The 26,228-nt window shown below is 37.2% G+C and overlaps 1 protein-coding gene across 5 annotated transcripts in view; it reads left to right on the top strand.

The window, feature by feature from the left end:
* The first annotated feature begins 1,783 nt into the window (after positions 1-1,783).
* The window catches only part of LOC124794932 (guanylate kinase), a 47,340-nt gene continuing 22,895 nt past the window's right edge, over positions 1,784-26,228 (top strand). The window contains exons 1-2 of one of the 5 annotated variants that reach the window (XM_047258641.1): positions 1,784-1,921; positions 15,409-15,462. The gene's annotated coding sequence lies outside the window, so the exon portion shown is untranslated. Of the gene's footprint in view, positions 1,922-2,189; positions 2,359-2,509; positions 2,589-15,408; positions 15,463-26,228 lie in introns of those variants that run through there. The other 4 variants (XM_047258644.1, XM_047258640.1, XM_047258643.1 and 1 more) reach the window with 4 other exon arrangements.

The raw sequence follows: 26,228 nt of genomic DNA, 5'->3' as shown, positions 1-26,228 counted from the left end.
TCTATTTTTGTATTCAGCGTGCCTCACGTTGTAAAGCGCCTCATCAGCTTCATAAATCTCTATTAATTTTGTAGTTGTCGGCACACACCAACTGTATTTATCGGCGATGTTTATAAAAACACTACAGATGACAGAATGCAGCGATGCTAGCGCTCCATGTGGTAACACACATTGCAGTGAACAGAAGACAAGTGACTTCTTTGATCAAATCTACAGTGAGGCCCTAGATTTGATCAAATATTGGACGACATTTGACAAAGTTCCCTATTACACCATCAAACAGCTTTGACAAAGATATTGGACAAAGATATTTGACAAAGAAATTTGATAGTGTAATACCGGCCTTACTAACAGTTAAATGAGTGTCCAAATTCAATTTCACTTCAGGAGTAAAGACTGCCTCGATAGAGTCAGTCTGTATGTTTTGTAATGAGAATAATAATAATAATTATCTCAAAATACATAAAACTGAGACGTTTAGATACAGTATGTGCCTTTACAGGACTGAAACACTTGTTTAAATAAAAATAGCAACACTGATGAAACCCAAAAGCGAGAATGAAAAGTAATCCAGGAAATTTTAGGTCCACATTCTACTTGGGAAGGTACACGGAGACTAAGAGCAAATAAAGAAATGGAAAGTGTACCAATGTTTACTCACATATGGAGTAAAAACAGAGTATAATTCTGTAGGGTTATTAAAAGGATAGAACCAACCAGACTAACTACATAGGTTGTGAAATTCTACAGCAATCTCAGTAAAGCTTAAACTGAAATGATAAAATGGATTGGATTTGTTAAAGGGGACCTGAAGAAGCAGGGATAACATAACCTGCCAGCGCATAATCATCAGCTGACCTAGCAGAGAAACCCAAGAAGACTCGAAAAACTTGACTTGATGAGCAAATACGAGCCCATTCTTTGAGAATAAAAGTAATATGGGCACAAAAAACCGTAAGAATCTCCGAAAATGACCATTGTTCTACATCATGTGGGCCACTGTGGGCCAAGTGTACAATTATATGGGCAAGTTACTTTAAAAAAGTATATAACACACAGAATGCAGATAATACCTCGTGAAAAACTGATTTGTCTTTATTATGTACAAAACAATGAAAACATTATTGTGTAATACTTCTATACATTTCTTCTTACTTCTGCTGTCACTCCATCAACAAAAGCTGACACACTCAATGTTGTTGCCCTTCAGTAGGTGTAGTGGGTATCCATCTGCACTGAAACAATCGAAAGAGCAGCAACAGAAATATTTACGACAGACGTAGGAAACACATTGTCGAACAAAGTGGCAGTCTTGCGTTACTCTTCGTATAGGTCGATACTTCAGTGCACTAGACAGATATTTGTCAGATAGTAGCATTTTTTTCGGCTCTTTCTTACAGAATCCTGTTTTATGTTCTTATTTCTGGAGGCATCGCATTGAAAGTTATTTTCGGTAAATACAGCACACTTTTCAGACGAAGATGTTAACTGCATAGTTCTGTATGAATGCCATGTTTAGCTATTCTTAGTTTCATAATTGTGAACATTAAATTCTCAAAATATTTGCAAAACTTGCATTTTCCAAGCACAGCTCGACATACTCTATCAAGCTAAATAATATTGTTTCAGGGTTACGCAGTATCCCGTAACATTGTTAAGACATTACAAAATACTTACTGAGTCCTTTTGTTCGGTACCTATCGACAACATGTTTTCCCATTTTCGATGATCATCTCACTATAACTAAACGATGCCACAATAAACAAGCAATAGGCATGGTATTGTGTTCATGGTCGAGACATTCCGATTTTCACGTCGTGTCGCTTGCCAAAATGGGCAACAGAAATTATTTTGCAATCGGACGCAGAAAGAAAATCGTTCGTTATAAATGTCGTCGCTATGGAGATAATCTGTACATAACGTAGATATAAAGTGACGCTGGAGCCAATACTCACCTGTTGGTTCCAGGAATGAAAACAGCATTCTTCAGTGAACATGCAAATTCTAGGGGGCAGAGACATAAAATGCCAGTTTTCATAAATTTACTCTCGCTTAGTATAACTAGTATCAATTCGTCAACGATCAACGTAACGTTAACATATTAATGCAAGACGTTCGTTATATCATTCTCATCTTCGGTTTCTGTCAATGATTGGGGATAGTGCATCTTCTGCAGTTTTTTATTTTTGACAATTCGAAGTATATTGCTATCTTTGCGATGTTCGTAGACAGTAAGATGTCAAGTTTCCAGTAGAAGCCGCACATAACCCCAATCCTATTAACTATAGTTACTAACTTTCCAGCGTAAAATTCTGTACCAGCCTTGGGACGCTGGGAACCGAACTGGAATTCTATTAAGTACGTTCTTATCTGAAAGAAGCATTATGTATGTTTGTAGTGTTTTGAACTGAATTTTTTTGTTACTGCTTATATGTATTTTCGCGTCTCTGTTGCTTCACACCCGTTACTGTTGTTACGTGTTCTTGTAATCAGCAGTTCCAAACATGGCATTCAACTGTGGGGCGAATTAGTGTAACTCCACTTCAGCGAATGCCAAGCATTAATTCTCCATTAGCACATGAATTCGTGCAAGTGTACATTCTCATATTTATATACTTCGGATAGTATGGTTGATATTGATGAACTGTTCCAGTTGAATTATTCGTAATCACATAGAAACTCTTGGCTAATTTTACTATTACACCACACAGTAATGGGCTGAAAAGTTCATAGACGCTGACACAGTATACTACTAGTTTGAAAGCTGATAATAGGCCAACCGCATCGTGTAGATATTTGTTTAGTCGGTAGATGATGACAGTTCTCAGACTAAATCAGTTTCAAACAATTTTTCGTTTATTTTAATGAGTTTATAATAAACTATAGAACTGGCTTGCTAGTGTGTGTTTTTTTCACTTACGATGTAATGGCGTCTCTTTCGTAATTAATTTTGAATAAGTAAAGTTTGGAGAGTCTACCAGTCTGTGTTTACATAATTTATCCCTGTGTAAATAAACGCCAGATATTTTTGGTATTTTTAACGTTTATGAAGAATAGTTGTGTTTTTGAGAGTGCTTTACCGAATTGTGTTTTATTGCGATAAATGTTAGTAACTTATTACTCCAAATTTATTTAGGCACCAAAACCAGGCGTTATTTTAGTTCATTTGTGTTCATGTCGCACAGCTGTCAATAATGTGGAAGGACATTTGTAAATAAATTTTCTCAGTAACATAACGGCTAACATTTTTCTTCTCAGGAATGCCTATGTTGATGTATCTCCCTCCCAAACTACCCCTGCCATACCCTATCTGATGTTTGATTTGACTTATGTTGGAGTTCGTTGTACAAAAACTGCTACATTGAATAAAGATAAAATGTGTAAGGCTGCGCTTGTGGAAATTGAGCATGTTTTATTCCGCCTTTGTCAATGAAATGAAAATTGCTGAGAATTCAGTTTTTGTGGTATTTCATTTGCTTGATTTAATTTCTGCTATTAAATGTCACCACCCATAGAGAACACTGTCTGTATTTATACTACAATTTCTGTTGAAGTAAAGGAAATCAGTGTGTGAAACAGAAACGTGTGTAAATAACAATACTTTCATTCACTGTTTGTAGACTTACATACCGTAAGACAAATAGTGAGCCCTTTTCTAAATTTTTTCATTACAAATTTCGTGTTACATGAACCATAGGTGCTAAATTTCTTAGTTTCTAGAAACGGGCTAAAAAGTGTGTTTTTGGTTATAAACTAATATTTGTTATTACATTTGGGATAGTGCTATTTTTCTTGTGCTGTGTTTGTAAGCTAATACTTTGTATATATTTTTGGCTCCACAGCAACAAGTATTAACCAAGAATCTTATTCAGACACTCCCCCGTATGTTATTCTCAATTCACATACCTAATCGAATGTCCGCATTTCAACTCCTGACTATTATGCAGTTTCTATACAAACATTAGTTTCTATGTGTTCATCCCATGTTTTGAATTCCATACCTGGAAAAGAAAACAAAAATATCTAAATGTTATATTTAGTGTTGTACTTTGCATTGGTCTCACTGTTTGTTTAGTCTATTATACTCCAAACAACAATATGGCCCAATCATCAGACACCATGGATGATAGTGGTTAAGGCATATGACTCAGAATCAGAAGGATGGGGCTGAAACAAACCCCCCACCCCTCTTACAATTCCAATTTGGATTTTCATGGTGTCTGTAAATTAATTTTAGGGAAAATCCTGTGGCCATTTCTTCTAAAAGGACATCACCAGTTCCCTTCCTTATCCTTACTCAACCAAAACCAGTGCACTGTCACTTATAACCTCATTGCCAACAGGATGTTTAAACCAAACGCTTTATTTCCAGGCACACGCTTTGTTTGATTATTACATGGGTTGAAGCTTAAATTATTATTGTTGTTATTTCTCTTCTGAAATTTGCAGTGTTATATTAAACATAGTTTATTATCTTCATTATTCCACTAGGTTTTGAAATTGTATTGCATTGTAGGAAATACACACCTTAATTTAAGATAATAACACCTGGCAGCGTTGGAGGTGTTTCACAAGGACTGAAATTCTGTTATGAAATATAAGGAAATGGAGTAGTCGTGTCCCAGACAAGCATTTGGAATTAGCTGGAAATACCAATCTTATGCTGCAGGTGTGTTCTATATAGAAAAATAATTCAGCACCCATTAAGATTCTCCCTGCAGGTAAAACAACTTGAAGATAAAAAAGTTATTAACTGTCAGATGCACTCTGTTGTGTAAATCTGAAATGTACAGTACAGTTGCTAATTAGGTTAGTTTGTATTTAACCAATGAAAACCAAGAGTCATGCTCAACAACTGTCAATTTGAACTGGTGTCTTCCGGCTAGCAGAAAATTTATGTTTACTTGTCAAACTGTTGGCTGACTCCAGTGCCTGTTCTTTTGTAAATCTCGTATTTTGTAATGATACTGAATTTTTGGCTTTAATGCAAGAATCACAATAAAGTCTGCCAAAAACACCTGATCAGAAGAGATTAGTCGAAATGAGAATTTGAATGCTGTTCTGTAGATTGCCTATCACAGTAATGTTACAGCAACAGGAAATAAAGCAATGTATACAGGGATAAATTTCAACCACACTGATAAGAATGATAGTTAGAAATCACATAGATTTGTGAAAAGCTCTGTAATATGAGTTCATCAGTTTTTGTTATGTGTGTAGTGCCTAGTTCTGGTATCAAAATTTAGCCTTAATTGTTCATTTTCATGTAGGCTTACCTATAGTTATTTTTTCCAAGCACTATTTGTGAATGAAATGTGGAAGAGTAGAAATTATAATATTGCCAAAAATACCCTCCTCCACCCATTGTGAGGTGGTTTGTGGAGTACAGATGAAGTAATATTCTGTGTTATATTTTGGAGCAAATATTCGTTTACCCATGAACTATTCATTATGCAGAAACAAGCAGTAAGCATGCAGTGCACTTTTTCCACAACTAGGTGCATTTAAAATCATCTCAAAGTATGTTTACCCCAGATGGGGTTTGTATTCGTAACTGTGGTACCCCAGATGGGGTTTGTATTAATAACTGTAAAAATTCAAGAACAAAACGTTCATAAATATAAAGTTTATGCCAATAGCCATAGTATACATTTTTTTCTAAGGCAAGAAAATCAATAAAAACATGCATCATTGAAAATTAATCTGTCATACTATTTCAGTTGATGTTTGAAGGATCCAGTGAATCACAAATTGCAGTTTGTGATTTCTTTGTACTGTTCCCCTAAATCTTACCCTTTATAGACAAGTGGAACTTGGAAAGAAATGGGCAGATCTGTATTGCAAGCAGAATGCACTAGGATTTCAGTCACATTTAGCAATTTATTTCCTGCTCCACAGCTGACTTATGTGGTATGCACACCTGACTTAAGTGGTATCTAATGACAGATGCAATCTCCATCGGACAATGTGGTAGCAAAATCCTTGTCCTTCTTCCAGTTCCTGCATGATGTGCAACCTTCCTAATTCCCTGATAAGAAACACCACTGTAACTGCTTGTACTTTTTTTTTCTTCTTCTCCTGCCTTGTGTTTCAGGAGAAAGCTTTGTTTGATCTTACAGTGAAGGTGTTTAACAGAATGATTATGAGTGATAGATAACTTCATTGTTACACAAACAATATTGGAAATTTTGTTAGAAATTGCATCTGTTGCACAAAAGGTACAAAGCAAAGCATAAAACATGGGTAGACAGTTATTAATTGAAACAGTCTTAGCTACCAGAATGACAGTTCTTGAAACTTCCACTAACCACCAAAAAACCACTGTCATCAGAGCTCTGTCAAGACACCTTTTTTTTGTGAAGGATACCTATCACACAAAAATAAGTATCTGGACACTTCTAACATAGTGCCTTAACCATAGTTGCCAAAAAAAAGGGGGGGGGGGAGCAGAGAGAGAGAGAGAGAGAGAGAGAGAGAGAGTTGAATTCTGTCTTCAAATATTCCTTTACAAAGAATCAACAAGTGTTACCACTATTTGTCATATCCCCATAATGATAGGCGACATAATCATTGCTAGTGATGTGAAAAGCAACTGAAATCACTATAGCTCAACAGATTTTATGCCGAATTTGGTTGTGGTTAGCTTCACTCTTCACCATAATTTACTGTATAACCACTTAGCAGTGAACATTGTCAACAAATCAGAATGAAATGCAAGCCACATCCAGTTACAAAAATGAAGCAGACTGCGTCCACAGAGTTACCACTCTGTGTGTCACCTCCATTTAAAGCAAAAGTCTAAAATACAGGGTGTTTGAAAAAGAATAACTTGATTTAAAAACTCTATTTTTTTTTATGAAAACGAACTACAAACATCGGATGAATTGCAAAATAGTCACAAAATCTTAAAGTTTTACTATGCTATTGCAAATAATCTGTGTGTCTACCAGTGGCAGCACGTTCAACATCTAGACAAGAGCTAAATTCATCATCAACTTTACACAATGTATCTGCTTTTACAGAAGTTACGGCAGCTGTTATTCTGTTCTTCACTTCTTCTATGTGATGAGGCAAAGGGGGCATGAATACACTTTCCTTCACATATCCCCACAAGAAAAAATCACACGGGTCATGTCTGGTGATCTTGGAGGCCAGCGCTGAACATGGTGCACTGGACCCAAGACACTGTCCTGCATTCTTGGTCTCCCATTTACCTTATCGCACAGAAGAAGTGAAGAACAGAATAACAGGCACCATAGCTTCTGTAGAAGCAGATATATTGTGTAAAGTTTATGATGAATCTAGTTATGGTCTAGATGTTTTTCATGCTGCTGCTCATTGACACATTGAGAATTTGTAATAGCATAGCTAAAACGTGTTTTTATCAGTAAATATGTAGTCTTAAAATCGGGTCATTCATTTTGAATCACACTCTATATTCTTCATTCAAAAATAATAATCTACTGGGAACATAATGACCTTTCCAATGGAAATCAGTGTTGATTCCAGATACATTTATCACATAGATCCCAACCTAAACTCTTAATACACAATAATTTAATCATTATAAATACAGAGAAGAGTGGTTTCTGTGTTTCTTGACTTTCAATAAGTATTTGATTCAATAGCACACTGCTCTGACACACACACTAAAGAAATTGAATGTTATAGAGTATCATGACAGGATTGCAATGGGATTGATTATTTCTTGATAAGCAGAACATAACATATTATCCTTGGTGGAGAGTTGTCTAGTGACACAAAAGCATTTAAGATCTGCTGCCAGAAAAGTAATTGAAATGTACCTCAGAGCAGTGTGATAGGGTTATTCTTATCCTGTTATACATAAATTACTTGGCACATTGTATTAGTTCAACTATTGGGCTTTCAAAAATGATTCATTCATAAAGAAGTTGCCAAAAAATATAAATTTTGTTAACATATACTTACTTGAGGATAAAATGTCTATCTTTTGCAAGGACTGGGTACAAGCTCTTAAAGTAGATGAAGTAATCCTTTTACATTGCAATGCATAAGAAAATGTAAGTCCTATAATGTTTGAATATAGTATTTATAGTGTCTGCTTGATACAGTCAAGTTGATTAAATAACCAGGCATAATCGTTCAAAGCAATATAAAATGGGACAAGCATGTGAGGACAGTAATAGAAAAAGCAAAAACAAATGGTCAACTTTGGTTTATTGGGAGAGTTTTAGGGATGTGTGGCTCATCTACAAAGGAGACCGCATATAGAACACTTGTGCAACCTGTTGTTGAGTATTGGTCAAGTGTTTGGGATCCCCAGCAGGTAGGATGGAAGGAAGAGATTGAAGCAATACAGAAACATGCTGCTAGATCTGTTACCAGTAGGTTTGATCAACAGCCAAGTGTTGTGGAGACACTTTGTGATCTCAAATGGGAATTCCTTGAGGGAAGATGGGATCGTTTTCACAAAACACTGTTGAGAAAGTTTAAAGAACAGTTGTTTACAGGTAACTGCAGAACGATTCTACATATATTTTGTGTAAGGGCCACGAAGACAAGAAAAGAGAAATTAGGGCTCATACTGCCACATATAGACAGTTGTTTTTCCCTTGCCACAATTGTGAATAATTGGAAAGGAAATGCCTACTAGTGGTATTTGGTACCCTCTGCCACACACAGTATAATGGCTTTTGGAGAATGTATGTTGATGTAGGTACAATTAATGGCTATACGTAGAAAAACTCAAGTCATATGGGTACCAGTAAGCAACAATGAAGTTGTAACAAAATGATTCACGGGATTTCATTCACTGCAGAATATTAATAAACTCTCTTAAGGGAGGAATTGTGGAAAAATGCTACATCCTGCTACTTATCTGCTTGTAGAGAACATGCAGTAAAAATTAGAATACTAGCAGCACACTCAGAGGTATATAAGATCATTCTGTCTGTAAATGAATGGGAAGAAATATATGGCCCAAAGAATATTTAAGAATATCTTCTGCCATGTGCTTTATAAGGATATGCAAAGTACAGATGTAGTTGCAATGTACAGATTCTGTCATTACACACTGAGCAAATCTTTGTCATACATGGAGCAATATGTAAACATGATTATGTAAAATCATAGATTTATTCACATATAACATTCACTGTTCCAAGTTCTTGTCCAAAGTAATGAGGACAACTAATCAACTCATTTGTTTTTTTGCAGCCATACACGGCTCGGCGTATTCTGTTTTCAGCAGTGAATAATTTTGTAGAAAGTATTTCTGTTAACAGAAATTCCACCGATTATGCTGTCAAAGTGGAATGTTGCTGTGAGCAATAGCTCTGTCTGTTGTCTTCTTTCTCCTTCAGTCAGTGCATTACTAGTTTCACGTTGCCAAAAGGTGAAACAGCTTGTTGTTTCTCACATATTCTGTTGCTCTTATGTACACCGTAAGAAAATGATGATGATAAAAATGAAAACTATTGATGGCGTCATAGTTCCATCATGAAGAGGAGAGAACTGCAGTAGTAAAGGTCTTTCATCCCCTCTCCAATGGTTAAAAGTTGTTAATAGAATACAAAACTATTTTTAAATATAAATTATTATTACTTCTGATTTATCTTCCCCATCTTTGCCACAGGAACTCTTAACTGAACAATACTACATATTTATGCACTCTTAACTAATAAATGTAAATCTACAATTATGTTTAATATATAAAATCATATGAAACACGCAATAAACAGCCAGTATGTAACAATATAAATTCAAATAAAATGGTATTTTGTGAACAAGTTGACACATTCCACATCATAAGAAGAAATGGTAAACATGATTTGTAGAATATACATGAATTCAGTAACAGAATTAAAGGAATAAGTTGTCTTATCAGTGAAGTGCTGGCAACTAAAATTTTTTGTTGTAGGCCATTTCATTTTCATTGTCAGCGACCTTGAACACCCTTTGAGGCACTGAAATCGGTTACACCATTTTGGAATGATACCTTTGTTGTGAAAACTGAGTCTAAAACTCAACACAGTTCTTGTGAAATGTATAAAGGTTGCAAGATTATTGAGTCATAACCCATTATACAAAGAATATGCAAATGTGCAGAAAATTTGTGTGTATAAGTGCTACACTGGTATTTAAAGAGTTTCATGGAGTGTGTGTGCGTTAAATGAGACATGTTTTAAAGTGTGTGAAAGGAAGAATGTGGAATACATCATCATTACATCAGTTTTGATTTACTCATATTTCCAAATGACATCAAGATCATGTTCATTATTTAAAGTACGTCCTGTTGGCAACTAATACATATTATCTAAATGCTTAAGATTCTGCATATCCAAATCACTATTGGCACTTTACTTATTATCACATTAAAACATTTTATTGTTGATATTGTTATTGAAATCAGTGACTCATTAAAACTGGGGGAATGACAACATGTACTTGGGGAAGCGGACAGTAACAAACTGTGAACCCCTCTCACAGAGCCAAACCTTGGACCCACACTTACTGAGCATTATTTCATTAATGATAAGTTAGTTATTACTGTACACTACTGATTCAGTTCGCTGTTGGTATATTTGTGTAATAATGTTAAGTTTTGACTCATTCCACACCCTTGAATCAGTCAATGGAGTACAGTGTCTAAATTATATATGTGCTCATACACAAGAGTTATCCACAAAGAAAGTGGTACCTATGTACAGGAAGAGAATACACACCATTTGCTACAGACTATCATTTACTTACAACAGTCATGTTGAATATTTAGGTCTTGATGTTCCTCAACATTTGTTCGAGTAACATCCCTCTTACTGTGTAGTCATCTGATGATTCAGCCAAACCATGATTGGAATGTCATACATTGATCTGTTTGGTACTTCACCAATTTTGATTCAGTATGAGGAAAAGACTCAGAAATGCCCAATATTTGGTAAAGCACATGATAATGAACATAAGATCAAAGAAACTGAACCTGTCAGTGCAGATGACATGCAATAGATCACATGGAAAATAAAGGGAGAAAAACAGTGAGGAAATTCTGGAGCCAGAATATCAACTGAATTTATTGGCATCATTCACAAAATAATTAGCATGTTTTTTGCCCTAAGCCATTGACAGGTGTCTTAGGAAATACCACATTCAGTACAAAGATCATCAACCATGAGAGGATGCAGGTGATAAAGAATAATAGGCTTGTGGTAACTGTGAATCTGATGTTCTTCTGGAAGATGGCATACCCTTGCATGATAAACTGGGGACAGGAGATGGCATATCCTTACATGATGACCTGGAAACAAGATTCATGTGATCAGACAACTCATCTTCATTGTTCAATGGTTCAGAAACTATATTCTCCTACCCACTAGAATTCTAATGGTGAAAAAGTTAGTTCAGTAGTGGAATATACATGGGATGTGTGCTACAGAGCTCTGTTTGAAAAACCTTGGATTGATCATTGTGCTACATACAACACATTCGAGACTCTCCCAGCACTTTGTTGTGCATTGTGGTGCCACAAAATCACCTCTACACTACTTTAAGTAACAGACAAACCTGTGATTTCCACATTTTTTGACATCTATCACCTTGTCATATACTAATAAATTCATTGGCATTCATGCTATTGTGATAGGTATAATTGGCATCAGCATGTGTTCTTTCAGTGAGCCTCACTGTTCCCATGATACTAATCATCAGCTGATATGCTATCACAATCTGTTATTTGTCAAAATAGCTTAAAGCAGCAGCATTTCTAATTTTCTATGCATGAAGTTGACTCGATAATTTATTTCTATCTTCGTCACATGTTTATGTTCCTTCAATACAATGTCATTCACTGTGTGTGTGTGTGTGTGTGTGTGTGTGTGTGTGTGTGTGTGTGTGTGTGTGTGTGTGTGTGTGTTTGCTGTGCATAGGCACTGATTATGCTTGGTGGTTTTGTGGTTAATTGACAATATGTGGATCCAAATGCCTGGCATTCAGTTCTTAGTCAGAGTATATTTACCTGTCATTATCACTTCTTTCATCTCTGGCAATGTTTATTAATGTGAAACGTGCTGACTTTCATCATGATTTGGAGTCCTCATTAAAATGTAGTTGCTTCTATAACTGGTTGGGTAAGTCAGTTGAAAGGCCAGATGAAGGCAAGAGCTTACCACATCCTATGGGAATGTGTTTAGTAAAATACTTGTAGTGATACATCCTATTCCTTGAATGAGAGGTATCATGTCCTTAAATACATATGTCAGAGAAAAGATGTTTGTGACAGAGTAGTGACCGCGCGGCCGCTACAGTCGCAGGTTCGAATCCTGCCTTGGGCATGGATGTGTGTGATGTCCTTAGGTTTAGGTTAGTTAGGTTTAAGTAGTTCTAAGTTCTAGGAGACTGATGACCTCAGTTGTTAAGTCCCATAGTGCTCAGAGCCATTTGAACCATTTTTGACAGAGTAGTCAATAAGTGGTGAGCATTCCACTGTTGGGAGGTGCTTTAAATTGTAGGTGCTGATACCAGAGATAACAATCCAGTGACTGTACGGAAGTGGATATCAGTCAGACGACCCTATCTGTTGAGTTGGAGGTAGGGTCCTATGGAGCGGGTGGTGCAGAGAAAAGAGGCTCATGAAATCTAAGAACGCAAAATGTCAGACATAATGAATGTACTGTAATTGTTAATTATCAAGTTGAATATCAGATCTGTTAAGTACGAGATGGTGGCTGTCATCATTTATCATGTACTGAATTGTAATTTTGAATATAATATAAGAAGGTGAATTGAATCTCACTTTTTATTTATGTGGTGGAGTGAATGAGAACAAGAAGTTAATTATCGGTAGTTTTATTTACAGACTGTAAGCAGGCGAAGTCTTAGCCAACTTGGAGACGTAGGCACATGGAGTCAGGGTACAGACTAGCTGGACTGTGATTAATAATACTTAATGACACCGAATATTCGATAAGCAACATTCATTTTATAAAAAAGGTGTGTTCATGTGGCAACTTATTTGAGTGTTTGGTGCATGGGGTGAAGTACAACAAACTACCACACAGCCCAAGATGACCTGAAACACTTCACACTTTGGTGTTGAAACCAACCTTCATATTCAACAGCCTCCTCCTCCTCCTCCTCCTCCCCTTCCTTCATGGATTAGGTGATTTCACTTTTTCCGATGTATAAGGTCCAGCCATTTCATCCATGATCTTCCCCTCTGTCTTGTCCCTGTAGGTTTGCAGACAAGAATTTGTTTTGGAAGTCTATTTTAACACTTCATACCTACATGTCCCTGCCATCTGTTACTGCTAGGATTTATTTTCTTGTGCACTGAATCAACTTTTAATTTATTCCTAATGTCTTCATGTCTGAAGCAATCTTCTCTAGTTCCCCCTTTAACACTGTGAAGAAATGTTTCCACAGCCTAGATCCTGCTCATATCTGTTTGCATGGGAACCTGGGTTTGAGATCCATGACCTCGTAAAACTTCATTTGTGTCACTTTTGTAGAATTTTTGTACCGTATTACTAATTCTTTCCAGATTGCATTGAATTTTAGGATCTTGCTATCAACTTCATTGTCAGAATTTCATCATGGGTCACAGCTGAGACTGTGAAAGTGGGTTATGTGTTCCAATATTACATTATTGATTACAAATTTTGATCTTAAAAGTGGATGTTCCATTGAATTCTGTAACCTTTGTTTTTGTTAGTGGAGATGTTTATGTTATATTTAGAAGCCAGTGAACTGAGATGATAAAAAGATCTGTAAAGTTTATCTTCTGTTTACTGAATTATTAATTCATCATCTGCCTACAGTAGAATATTAAGATATTTCTCTCTGTCAACCTAATGCAGTAGGTGATGCCTTGTTCCCAACAAGGCCTTTTATGTAGATGCTGGAAAGAGTTGGAGTCTGCCTAACTCCCTGTGTTGTTGTTAACTGATAAGTCAAGTTATCTCTACCTTTGGTTATAACTATTGCCTCTTTGTAATGAATGTTTACAAGGTTAATTAAATGTGTTGGGAAACCTCTTGTTTTCTTAATCCACCACACTAGTCATCTGTTGGCTTTGTCAAATGCATTTTTAATCTACAAAAGCTATGTGCATCTCAAAGTTAAATTCTTTCCTTTTTCTGTCAGCTGTTTTATACTAAAAATGGCATCAATATAGGATTGTTCTTTTCTAAAACCCATTTTTTCTTGTAATAAAATAGTATCTGAGACAGGGCACAGTCTATTACTTAAGATAGTACTATAGTTTTTATAGCCTATGTTAACTAGGCAAATTACTTTATAGTTGTTTGGGTCACTTCTGTAGCCTTTCTTAAATGTGGAGAAAATTTTAGGCAGATTCCACTCTTCAGATACTTTACCCCTAGTCCAACATATTGTTATGAGTTGTAGAGTTAATTTTACCTGCTTAATTGTGAGGATGGACTTAGTTTGTATTTTCTGAAATGTATGAAGTTCTGCTCACCAGGCTACGTTTTCAGATGTGTACATTGTAACATTACAGAGTGTGTTATACTTCATACAGCTGATTACAGTAATGGGGCTAACCAATAGTCCTTTTGATCCTGAATAGTTTTCTTGATATTATTATTACAATAGTGCATTTTGTAAGCTACTTTCAGTGTTCATATTATTTTAGAGACATATACTTTATAGTTTTTAGAAGAGTACAGCTCTCAGTCTGAAATGGGACGTACTGTATATTTTGATTGGTAGTGAAACTTAATATGTTCCATGGTAACTGGCTCACTCATATTTTGAGAAACTGCTTACCTTGATATTTTAAGGACAATAATAAAGATAGGAAAGTTTGTCTGAGGATTGTAACAACAATATAATAGTCCATGCAACATGTTCCAATTCTTTGAATGTTTGAAACACACAAATAAAATGCGGTAAGATACTCAATACAGGAAACATAATTTAGGAAGTAAGTGGAGACTGAAGGAGGAAAAAAGTTATAGAATCTTCTGCTGATTGAGAAGTGACACGAAAATTAAGATATTGGTTTGATGAGATGGAATAGCTACAGCAGAAAGTTCAAATAGAGAAATATTTCAGTTTAAGTGAAGGACTACAAATATCTTAGAATCTAAAATATCATATACATTACATGATAAATTAAAGACACATTTATCAGTTTTAAAGAAATCTGAACAAATAAGGCAATATATAAAATGTTTGCTCCAAGTCACATGATTTATTTAAGAGAAGGAAAATAGATTAAATAAGTATATTTTGCAGATTGGCAAAGATATGTAACATATGTACTCTGATCTCATACAACACTATACTTCATGATGATGATTTTATAGCCTGTATTGGTCTGAATGCTTAACCTACTTAGTGGGTGAGGATAGAGCAGCTACACAATAAATGTTGGAATGCAATACTGTATGTACATATTTTTGTTGACAGGTGAAAATCATTTAACTGCATTTGGTGGGAGTATTAGTGCTGAGGCGAAATAAGGTAATGACCATTGATATTACAATATTTATTTTCAATAAAAATTTAAGCAAAGCTGAAAAGATGATTTGATATTACAAAAGTTTGTAAGTTCCAGTTAACCACAGTTCATAGAATATTTATGTTGTAGTTACTCATATAGCCTAACTCAGAACTCCAGCTAGCAAGACTACAGTACACGTATTTGATGAAGACTGTGCAACATTTCTGTTACTTCTTTCTTGTATTTAACACATGGATCACAAAAATAATACAAGAGAGATTAGAGTGATAGTGATGCAGTCTATTGTAATTCACATGAATGGGGTAGGGGAGACGTGACTACTAATGATAAAATGTACCATTTGTCGTGCACTGTACAATGCCTTGTGTTAAATGGACTCATGTTTGCCCCATAAACACAACACAGGAACAGTTAATGCATGAAATCATGCAGAACAAAATTTAAACAATTTGTAGACAGATAGTGCACAAAACCTCCACTTTAATCTTCAACTCTGTGAATATGCAGAAGGGATCCAATTACAGAAAGAAAATAATGTCGGATTTAAATTCCATTAATGCCGATCATGTGCATATTCTAAAAGAGAGTGATAGTTTCTATTAAAGAGAGAGCTTGCCAAAGGTCTTCCTATATATGATGTATCGTGACAAGTACCTCATACTGCTGTTGGTTGTCTTTTAATTTGCTGAAGTGAAAGAGACATCTTTACACTTCTGAGCTTGCCCTGAGACTTCAAATTTCATCATCATGGATTTCACATAGCACACATGATTAAGCGGGAGAATTTGATATACATACAATTTCCAAAGATGGCATGTGCTGACAGGTGTGAATACTATTGAACTATCAGTTTAGTAAGCCATAGTCACAAAATACTGACACAAATTATTTACCGAAAAATCAGAAAACTGGTATAAGCCAACACAAGAGAAGACCATTTTGTGTTCCAGAGAATGTGAAAACACAAGAGGCATTAGTAACCCTGTGACATACATAATATGCTGAAGAAAGACAGACCTACATTTATAGATTTAGAGGAAGCTTTTGACAGTGTTGACTTGACTACTCTTTTTGAAATATTAAAGCTTACAGAGATAAAATATAGGGAGTGAAAGGTGATTACTGCTTTTGTCCAGTCTGATGGAACCTGTCCCGACTCCCACGCCATTTCAGTTATCCTGTGTAGCCTTCTCAGGTATTGTTGAAAGGAAAGTGCGAGTATTAGTTGAGGACAAATTGGACGAAAATCAGTGTGGGTTTAGGCCTCTTAGAGGTTGTCAGGATCAGATCTATAGCTTATGGCAAATAATGGAGAAGTCTTAAGAGTGGAACAGGGAATTGTATCTATGCTTTATAGATCTAGAAAAGGCATATGACCGGGTTCCTAGGAGGAAGTTATTGTCTGTTCTACGAGATTATGGAACAGGACGCGAACTTTTGCAAGCAATTAAAGGTCTATTTAAAGACAGACAGGCAGCAGTTAGAGTTAACGGTAAATTGAGTTCATGGTTCAGAGTAGTTTCAGGGGTAAGACAAGGCTGCAACCTGTCTCCACTGTTGTTCATATTATTTATGGATCATATGTTGAAAACAATAGACTGGCTGGGTGAGATTAAAATATGTGAAAACAAAATAAGCAGTCTCGCATATGCGGATGACGTAGTAGTGATGGCAGATTGGATTGAAAGTTTGCAAAGTAATATTTCAGAGCTAGATCAGAATGTAAGGACTGTGGCATGAAGATTAGCATCTCCAAAACAAAAGTAATGTCAGTGGGAAAGAGAGATAAACAGATTGAGTGCCAGATAGGAGGAACAAAGTTAGAACAGGTAGGCGGTTTCAAATACTTAGGATGCATATTCTCACAGGATAGCAACATAGTGAAAGAACTAGAAGAGAGGTGTAGCAAAGCTAATGCAGTGAGCGCTCAGCTACGATCTACTCTCTTCTGCAAGAAGGAAGTCAGTACCAAGGCTAAGTTATCTGTGCACCATTCAATCTTTCGACCAACTTTGTTGTATGGGAGCGAAAGCTGGGTGGATTCAGGTTATCTTATCAATAAGGTTGAGGTTACAGATATGAAAGTAGCTAGAATGATTGCAGGTACTAGTAGATGGGAACAATGGCAGGAGGGTGTCCACAATGAGGGAATCAAAGAAAAACTGGGAATGAACTCTATAGATGTAGCAGTCACGGCGAACAGGCTTAGATGGTGGGGTCATGTTACACGCATGGGAGAAGCAAGATTACCCAAGAGACTCATGGGTTCAGCAGTTGAGGGTAGGAGGAGTCGGGGTAGACCAAGGAGAAGGTACCTGGATTCGGTTAAGAATGATTTTGAAGTAATAGGCTTAACATCTGAAGAAATCCTATACTATTTATGTATTTTTCGACAAAAAGGTGTACAATCTATAGTTTTTATTCCTCACTGAGGACTCGCTTATAAGACACAGGGCACGTTCTCTGAGTAGACAAGGGTAATGAGGCATCCTTTTCGAGAGAACCCACCGAATTTTTGTCTTAATAAATTTGGCGGAACGAGAGTGATAGTCTCTTATAACCGCACTACCTCTCTCGGCTTGGTTCTTCTAATATATGCAGTCAGTTTCATTTTATATTTGATTTGTATTGGAATAAAGTGTTAAGGACGACTTGTTTTCCTTACTGGCAATTTCTAAGGACTATTTCATCCTCTATATAGGCAGGACTAGTTGAGTGTGGCTCATGACGTAAAGCCATTGCTTGAGTTGCATCAGTTCATTATTCCCGATGTTCTTCCATATCTTCTAACATTGCTACTAAGCACTATAGATGGAATAGGAAAATCATTTTATTGTAATTTGCATAACACTCGCTAGTTTTCTCTCGTCGTCTTAGAGAATGGCATCTCGGCCGTTTTTAGCAACATCGTATCCAAGCCTCTCGATCCTTGTACAAATCTTCTTTCAAAATTTTTCATTACATCTCCTGTTCCATCTGATTTTTCCATTCCATACGGGGTCTCTTTTTTTCTTGTTTGGTGGTTGCCAATACTGTACTTCTTTCGGTCATCGCTGATCTGTTAATCTCATCACATGCCCATACCAATTTAAATACCTTTTTCCCACTTACTCAGTGATTTACTTGGGAGTATTCATTCGCTCTAATCTTTTCCTTGGTGTTTTTATATTTCTCTTTCCTTGAGGTCTATAGTCTTACTAAAATACAAACTTGGATTAATTGTTTAGGATAACCTGGTGGTCTTTCCATTCTATTCCATAGCATATACCTGTCTATTGTGTCAAAGGCTTTTTCATAATCTACAAATGCAATTCGAGTCTCCAGATTAAATTCTCGGTTCTTTTCAGTTATATGTGGCACTACTGCAATATTCTCACTGCATTATCGTCCTTTTCTAAAACAATTTCGTTCCTCTAGTAAGAGTTTTTACAGGCGTTTCTAGTTCCGGTTTAGGCTTCCGTGCCTCAGTCTGTAAAACCGGAACCCTTACAGGATCGCTTCCTTGTCCGTCTGGCTTTCTGTCTCTCTGTCAGACTGCTAATATCCGACTGATAATACCATTTTTTAAAGAACGAACAGTTGTACCAAGTTCAAATTTATGTCACATATTAAGGTCTATGGTCCCTTCGCTGTGAAAATATTTTAAGCTTCTGGGTGAATGAAATTAAAAGATATGGCCATTTATCCGCCATATTTTGCTGCTCGAAAACTCATTCATTCAAAATCTGTTAAGTGCTTCCCGTTGACCTAGACTCATGAAATTTTACAGAAGCAAGATTTCACTTTATAAGTAAAAGGAAAAACCCGAAATCGTTACTTTGTAATTATATCACACAAAGAAAAATATATCTTTTGTCATTCGTTCTCAGACTTCAGACTTGAAAATTAAACACCCTGGAAAGTCTTAGAATCCCTGGGACCGATATCTTTCCAGTGTCAGTGTTGATAACAGACAAAAAACGTCACCACCCTCGATTTCCGGAACGGATAAAAAATCTAGTTTGTACGGAACTCTCAGAGAGCGAGTCCTATTCGCACCTAGGCAACTTTTTTTATAGTGATGTTACTTCCGCGACCCTGCGATAGGTATTATCTCCCATTCTCAACATTCACTTGATAAATGGAATAGCTGTTGTTCTAACATTGTTGTTGTGGTCTTCAGTTAGCACTGAATAGGAGATCATGGAGGAATTTTATAAGGGGGACTATGCTCCGGACTGAACGCTGAAAGGAATGATCAGTCTTAAATGATGATGATGATGATGATGAGTGAAAGGTTATTCACAATTTGTAGAGAAACCAGACTGCAGTTCTAAGAGTCAAAGGACACAGATGGAAAGCTGTAGTTAGGGAGTGAGACAAGAGTATAGCCTATCCTCAGGATTATTCAAACTGTGAAGGAAACCAACGTGAAATTTAAAAAGGGAATTGAAGTTTAAGGAGAAGAAATAAAAACTTTTGAGGTCATTCTGGCAGACATGTCAAAGGACTTGGAAGTGTAGCTGAAAAGAATGGATAGTGTTTGGAAAATAGTTTATAAGATAATCATCAACAAAAGTGAAACAAGGATAATAGAATGTTGTTAAATCAAATCTGGCACTGCTGAAGCAGGTCAAAGTAGGTAATGAGGTGCTAAAAGTAATCAATGAATTATCTTATTTGAGTAGCAAAATAACTAATAATGGCTAAAATCAAGATGATATAAAATTTAGCCTGGTAATAACAATAAATGCATATCAGTGAAAGAGAAATTTGTTAACATAAAAAAAATAGGTATAAGTGGTGGCAAGTCTTTTTTGAAGAGGTTGTCTGGAATTTAGCCTTCTACAATAGTGAAACTGTATGATAAGCAGTTTGATGATACAGAAGAATACTGAAAATTAGGTAGGTTGATCAGGTAAATAATGAGGAAGTACTGAATCAAATTGGGAAGGAAAGACGTCTCAATTTGACTAAAAGAAGGGGTTGGTTGATAAGTCACATCCTGTGGCATCAAGGAATATTAAGAGTTGGGGGGCAGTGGTAAAAATTTAGAGGGAGACCAAGCACATGGGTTCAAATGGATGTAGCTTTCAGTAGTTATGCAGAGATGAAAAGGCTTGTGCAGTAGAAAACTGCATCAGACCATCCTTTGAACCGACAACCACAACAATATCATCATCATCTTATATGAGTTGTTGGGTAATCCTCTTATAAAATTAAAAAAAAAATCAAGCACAAATTATACATATCATCTACATTATTCAGACATGTGTAGGTATAATGTTATTGACATTGTAGTAGCTTTCACCTAAGTTTATGCATAATTTTACATTTAGTTTTGTTTAACATGAACTAAAATTTGTCACAGGAAGGCATGATATTTCATAAATCTTTCTGAATGTCACAACCAGCCCCATCTGAAATCACATTAAATATTGTCATCGATGAACAATATGAAACAATTTATGGTACTATTCACCATGTCATTTATGCATATTGTTAATGTCAATGTTGTATTTGCTCAACAAGCACTGCATATTTAATTTTACCTGACAGGAAATTCATGTACCAGATGGATGTTGGATTAGATATTACATAAACCTGTACTTAATTAATAATATGCAGTTGTGTAGTAAACCTTTTGAAAGTCAAGAAATGCAGCACCCATCTGATCACACTTCTCTATAACCTTTGCAAGTTTGTAGTCAGAGTGAGTTTTACACAGTTTTTGCTTTTGAAACTCATGCTGATTCCAGTAGAGCAGCTTGTTAGATCAATATAATCACATTTATGTATAAAATATGTTCCAAAACATCTACAGAAGAATGTTGTTCTGATGTAAGTGTCTGTCTTGTTACACTTTTCTGAAAATAAAAGACACTTTGTCTATCTTTCAGTCAGACAGCATGCAGTAGTGCTGATGCTGTTAGCAGTAAACACAAGCTATACTACTCTCTAACCTTCATAGGAACTGCAAGGAAATTGGTAAATGGATTCAAACAAGAAAAATGAATTTCATCTCTGTTTTGCTGCTACAACATTTGATCTCTTTTGAAGTACTGAGAGTTTTTGACCATCGCACCATTGAAATGAGATACCTGTGTAGGCATAATTTGACTTTCAAGTATGTCGAGGTGTTCTCCCATAAACTTTCTTGCTTTTGGCTTCACTTGGCAGATTTGCAAGTTTGGTTTATAAGCAGCTTCTTAGTATTGTCAAACCTCAATCAATGCTTGAAGCTTCCTGGCAACAAAACTGTGTGCTGGACAGAGACTATTAGCTTGAGACCTTTGCCTTTTGCAGGCAAGTGCTCTACTGACTGAGCGAGCCAAGCATGACTCACGACCTGTCCTCACAGCTTCAATTCTACCAGTACCTCGTCTCCTACCTTTCAAACTTGCTGTGGGGATGGGACATGAGTCGTGCTTGGGTAACTCAGTCAGTAGAGCACTTTCCCGCAAAAGGCAAAGGACCCGAGTTTGAGTCTTGGTCCACCACACAGTTTTAATCTACCAGGAAGTTTCGTTTCAGCACACACTCCGCTGCAGAGTGAAAATCTCATTTTCAATCAATACTTGTTTGTAAAATACCTCACTAGATTGGTCAGTGCATACTCTTTGAAAAGTGTGCAACAATAGTTAAAATTGCAGTTTATATTCTACATCTTTTTTCAGCAGAACAGACTGTAAGGCAATGACTACAAAAGTTACTTTTGATTTACCTTTCTTAGGTTTTATTTTTAGGTAAATATTACAGTACTGCTGAGGAGTATCACAGTCCACAGTGTGGTAGTTGTAACTGAGGAATCTGTTTTTCAGTGATTTACATTGTAAAAACACATATATTGAAAGTTGAAACAACTAAAAGCATAGATATGTATAGCTGTTGTCAATTTCTTAGATTAACCTTTGTCAGCTGAATCAGATGCCATCAATAGTGCATAGAATTAAATGAAGAACAGTGGTGTCTTTAGCTTTGTAAAACCAAAAGAGGGGAGAGTGGAGAGTGACTGATGTCCTATTTGCATGCCCCAAAAAGACGCTAAATGTGGTAGCTGATTGCACAAATTATACAGGCTTAACCACAACCTGGCATACAATGCAATGTGATGTAGTTTCACCGTTGAGATTTGTCTTCACTGTGCTGAGTTTTATTTTCTTTTTCGTTAACTCCGTGTGTCATATACGCTTTTTTATACAAAAGCAGGTGCTGTGCTCAGTTCAGTGCTGTGTGCTAATGCAGTGAGGCTAGGTTGGGAGGCAGGGTAACCTGTAAGTGCTGGTTAAGTACCTTCAATTTGTATCAGTTGAGCTATCCTCTGTCAGCCACTGCACCGAGTTTCCTCTTGGAAAGTGTAAATAGTATGTCTATTTGCAGAAAGGTATTGAATTTGCAGTGGACTATATTTTAACCTCTCTCTAGTTGCTAAGAAGTTGTTGTTGTTGTTGTTGTTGTTGTTGTTGTCTTCAGTCCAGTGACTGGTTTGATGCAGCTCTCCATGCTACTCTATCCTGTGCAAGCTTCATCTCCCAGTACCTACTGCGACCTACATCCTTCTGAATCTGTTTAGTGTATTCATCTCTTGGTCTCCCTCTATGATTTTTACCCTCCACTCTCCCCTCCAATACTAAATTGGTGATCCCTTGATGCCTCAGAATATGTCCTACCAACCGATCCCTTCTTCTAGTCAAGTTGTGCCACAAACTCGTCTTCTCCCCAATTCTATTCAGTACTTCTTCATTAGTCATGTGATCTACCCACCTAATCTTTAGCATTCTTCTGTAGCACCACATTTCGAAAGCTTCTATTTTCTTCTCGTCCAAACTCTTTATCGTCCACATTTCACTTTCATTCATGGCTACACTCCATACAAATACTTTCAGAAACGACTTCCTGACACTGAAATCTATACTCGTTGTTAACAAATTTCTCTTCTTCAGAAACGCTTTCTTTGCCACTGACAGTCTACATTTTATATCCTCTCTACTTCGACCATCGTGAGTTATTTTGCTCCCCAAATAACAAAACTCATTTACTACTTTAAGCGTCTCATTTCCTAATCTAATTCCCACACCCAATTTAATTCGACTACATTCCATGATTCTTGTTTTGCTTTTGTTGATGTTCATCTTATTTCCTCCTTTCAGGACACTGTCCATTCCATTCAGCTGCTCTTCCAGGTCCTTTGCTGTCTCTGACAGAATTACAATGTCATCGGCGAACCTCAAAGTTTGTATTTCTTCTCCGTGGATTTTAATTCCTACTCCGAACTTTTCTTTTGTTTCCTTTACTGCTTGCTCAATATACAGATTAAATAACATTGGGGATAGGCTACAACCCTGTCTCACTCCCTTCCCAACCACTGCTTCCCTTTCATGCCCCTTGACTCTTATAACTGCCATCTGGTTTCTGTATGAATTGTAAATAGCCTTTCGCTCCCTATATTATAATCCCTGCCACCTTCAGAATATGAAAGAGAGTATTCCAATCAACATTGTCAAAAGCTTTCTCTAAATCTACAAATGCAGGCTTGCCTTTCCTTAATCTATTCTCTAAGATAAGTCATAGGGTCAGTATTGCCTCACGTGTTCCAACATTTCTACAGACTCCAAACTGATCTTCCCCAAGCTCGGCTGCTACCGATTTTTCCATTCGTCTGTAAAGGATTTGTGTTAGTATTTTGCAGCCGTGGATTATTAAACTGATAGTTCAGTAATTTTCACATCTGTCAGCACCTGCTTTCTTTGGGATTGGAATTATTATATTCTTCTTGAAGTCTGAGGGTATTTCGCCTGTCTCATACATCTTGCTCACCAGATGGTAGTTTTGTCAGAGCTGGCTCTTCCAAGGCTATCAGTAGTTCTAATGGAACGTCGTCTACTCCAGGGGCCTTGTTTCAACTTAGGTCTTTCAGTGTTCTGTCAAACTCTTCACGTAGTATCATATCTCCCATTTCATCTTCTTTACCTCCTCATCCATTTCCATAATATTGTCCTCAAGAACAGGCTAAGAAGTATAGGGGCAAAACTACTTCTTTCCTCCAACCGACAGTGACAGTATCTTATATCCTCAGTTTATTTGACTTTTTGTACTTGTTCCCTTTGTCAATACTTGTTTTCCTTTTGTATCAACAATATAAGGAGATTGCTAGCCACCATAAAGATGACATGTTGAGCTGCAGACAGACGCAACAAAAAGACTGTTACACAATTAACTTCCTGCCAAAGACGTCTTCAGAAAAGAAAACACACACACACACACACACACACACACACACACACAAGTATTCATTCATTCTCACATGCGAGCATACCTCACACACACACACACACACACACACACACACACACACACACAGGACTGCCATATCTTACATCTCAGACCGGAATGCAACTGTCACATTGAATGAAAGCAGCAATTGGAGGGGACAGGGAGGGGAAAGGGATAGCAGGGTCTGTTTGTGGGGAGAGAAGAGTGCTGCATAGCAGTGTGTGCAGGGGCTAGATGGGCTCAGGGCCAAGACATCCTATCCTTGTTCCTTCACAACCTCCACACTTTATCTCTTACCCAATTCACTTGGTTGTTCTTAACCCAGTGTGCCACCTTCCTGGACTTTGAATTTCTTTCCTCTGACAGTTCCATTCACATTTCTGCCCATGTTAAACCCACCAATGACCAACAGTACCTGCATTTTGATAGCTGTCATCCCTTCCACACCCAAAAATCTCTGACCTGCAGCCTGGGCACCCTACAGTGACAGAACTCCATTGCTCAGTATGCTGAAGGTCTCACCAAGGCCTTCACAAACAGGCACTATTCCTCAGACCTAGTCTGCAAACAGATCTCCCGTGCCATTTTCCCCCAAACCCCCAGTCCTCTCACCGCCCCCCCCCCCCCCCCCAGAAACAGCTGCAAAGGAGTGTCCCTTTCATTACCCAATACCACTCCAGACTGGGCCATATGAAGCACATCCTTTGTCAAGGCTTTAATTCCTTATCATCATGCTCTGAAATAAGTGACATCTTAACCAAGATCCTTCCCACCTCTCCTAAAGTGGTGTTCCTTTGCCAACCCAAGCTCCATAACATTGTAGTCCATCTTTGTGCCACTCCCAGTCCCAACCCTTTGCCACGGAATCCTGTGGAAGATCCAGGTGCAAGACCTGCCCAATTCACCCACCCAGCACTTCCTATTCCAATCCTGTCACAGGCTTGCCTTACCCCATCAGAGGCCAGGCCATCTGTGAAAGCAGCTGTGTCATATAACAGCTCTGCTGCAAACTCATTGCACAGCTTTTTATATTGGTATGACTACCAACCAGCTGTCCACCAAGATAACTGGCCACTGCCAAACTGTGACCAAGAGTAAAGTAGACCACCGTGTGGCACAACATGCAGCTGGACATAATATGCTTGATTTCAATGGCTGCTTCACAACCCAGGCCATCTGGACCCTCCCCTCCACCACCAGCTTTTCTGAACTGTACAGACGGGAGTTATTCTTTCAACATATTCTCCACTTCTGAAAATATCCTGGCCTCGAAATACAGTAACCTATTGTCCACACGCCATCCACCCAAAAGTTTCTGTCTCCTCTCTGCTATCATCTCCTCTCTGTTCACATCACTTAACCTGATTGTGTGCCGTCCTATGACAGTGCACCCATCTGTCTTTCAATTTCCCTGTTCCTCTCCTTTTTGGCTCCTCCCTCCCCCCTCCCCCTTTCCCCACTTCCCAACCCCTCAGCCTCCCAATGCTGTACCTTGTAATCATGTCTTCCCTCC

The sequence above is a fragment of the Schistocerca piceifrons genome, chromosome 4, assembly GCF_021461385.2.
Source record: "Schistocerca piceifrons isolate TAMUIC-IGC-003096 chromosome 4, iqSchPice1.1, whole genome shotgun sequence".
Classification (NCBI taxonomy): Eukaryota; Metazoa; Arthropoda; class Insecta; order Orthoptera; family Acrididae; genus Schistocerca; species Schistocerca piceifrons.
Note: the sequence above shows the minus strand (reverse complement) of the source record. Positions and strands in the feature narration are given on the sequence as shown.